Source organism: Cervus elaphus, chromosome 20 (genome assembly GCF_910594005.1).
Source record: "Cervus elaphus chromosome 20, mCerEla1.1, whole genome shotgun sequence".
NCBI lineage: Eukaryota > Metazoa > Chordata > Mammalia > Artiodactyla > Cervidae > Cervus > Cervus elaphus.
The window spans coordinates 123,318,164-123,320,247 of record NC_057834.1 but is presented as its reverse complement, the minus strand read 5'-3'; the positions used below and the strand labels follow the sequence as shown (position 1 = coordinate 123,320,247).

At 46.8% G+C, this 2,084-nt stretch overlaps 1 pseudogene; it reads left to right on the top strand.

The window, feature by feature from the left end:
* Positions 1-866: 866 nt before the first annotated feature.
* Positions 867-1,825, top strand: LOC122678120 (annotated as a pseudogene).
* Positions 1,826-2,084: the final 259 nt, after the last annotated feature.

Sequence of the window (2,084 nt, the reverse complement as noted above, 5' to 3'; positions counted from 1 at the left end):
CCTTGTGGCTTAAGAAGAATACACAGAGGCTAAGGATTTAGAAGATACTTCCCTCCTTCCTCCTGCTCTTCTCCTATCTTCCTATCTTCCTCCACCAGAGAAAGAAAGACTGAGCTCAAATTTTTTCAAAGAGGGTGTGACTGTCACAAGAACACAGTCTGTTACTGGGAGTTGGGATGGAGCCACAGGCCAGAGCTCTCCTAGAAGTGGCCACCGGGTGGGGAGAGCGTGTGTGGCCTGAGTATGTGACCATGACAGGTCCACACCAACCCACTGGCTCTCTGCCTGAATAACTGAGGAAGGAGAATTGAAGTCCCAAGCTAAGTGCCTTCCTGCTGCCATCATCTCATTGCCCCGGTATCTCCTTCTATTGGAAACGCCTTCCACTCTCATCTGCTAAAGAGACAAATTTATAGGGCAAGGAGAAGCTTGTAGCACATCCAAACAAATGAACTCTAAGGCAGAGGGGAAGGCCACTTCTGCAGGTTTGGGGGCTGGAGTGGATAGCTGTAAATTGATTGTTGCTAGACATTTGAGTGACCAGTTTGTCCACTGAGAGCTGGGAAGTAAGACTGGGGAAATTGCAAATGAGTGTTTACTACTATTTAGGTTTTTAGGCATTGTATTATTATGAGATGCTTCATATGCATTGCCCCAACTCCTCCTAAAAACCCTGAGAAATGAGTGTTATTAGCCATGTTTTATAGATGAGGAGCCTGAGGCTCAGAGAGGTTAAGTAACTGTGCAAGGCACGAGGTGAGTAGTGGGCTCAAGATTAAAATCCTAGAGCTTCTGCCTCCACATCTTACTAAACTATCATATTTTAGATGGCAGTTAAATGAATGTGATCCTCTTATAGGCCCATCATGTGGATGTCTCCAGGTCAGAACCAAAGCTGGGTTTCTGAATTTATCCTGCTTGGCTTCTCCAGTGACCCCACGACCAACAGGATCCTCTTCAGTGCCTTCCTTCTTCTTTACCTGAGCTCAGTCCTTGGCAATGGGCTCATCATCACCCTGGTATGCCTGGACATGCATCTCCACACTCCCATGTATTTCTTCCTCTGTATCCTCTCCCTGCTGGATATAGGCTGTGTAACTACCACCATGCCCCAGATGTTAGTACATCTTCTTTCTCTATCTCAGACCATCTCCTTTGCTGGCTGTTGGCTACAGATGTACATGTTTAGTGCCCTGGCCTTGACTGAGTGTTTTTTGCTTGTAGTCATGGCCTATGACCGTTACGTGGCCATCTGCTATCCACTGCGTTATACTGTGATCCTCAGCTGGGGCCTGTGCACACAGCTGTCAGCTGGGACCTGGGCCTGTGGTTTCTTCTTCTCTCTTATCCACACTTTTTTGACCATGAGCCTGCCATACTGTGGGCCCAACATGGTCAACCACTACATCTGTGAAGGTCCTTCAGTACGAAATTTGGCTTGCATGGATACTCATGTCGTTGAAATGGTGGACTCGGTCATCAGTGTCTTGATGGCTGTTGCCCCACTGTCCCTCCTACAGTGGGGACAGTGGCCTCCTACATCCGTATTGCCCAGGCTGTTTTCAAGATTAAGTCCATGCAGGCCCGCTGCAAGGCTTTCTCTACCTGTGCTTCCCACCTGACTGTGATCACATTCTTCTATGCTCCAGCCACCTACATCTACATGAAGCCCAATTCAAGGTATTCCCCTGAGCGAGACAAGCAAATCTCACTCTTTTATAATGTCTTCTCTGCCCTCCTTAACCCTGTGGTCTACAGTCTGAGGAACAAAGACATCCAGGGGGCTTTTCTGAGAATGTTGGGGAAGGGCAGAGTGACCTGGTGAATAAGACAGGCAAAATCTAATGTAGAATGTCCAATGTTGAGAAAAGGTGGAGTATCTATAATGTATGATACTAACATTGTACAGTTGAACCAGTGTAGTACTTGGTCAGTTGAACAAAGGTGGGACATGAAACTAACACGGCTGTCTTGATCAACTTGATACTTATGGTGCAATGAGAAACAACTCCCTGATCCCAGTGGCTTACAGCAGTGAAAGTTCATTTAGTGTTCATTTTCCATGTCAGTTGTAAGCAGACTGT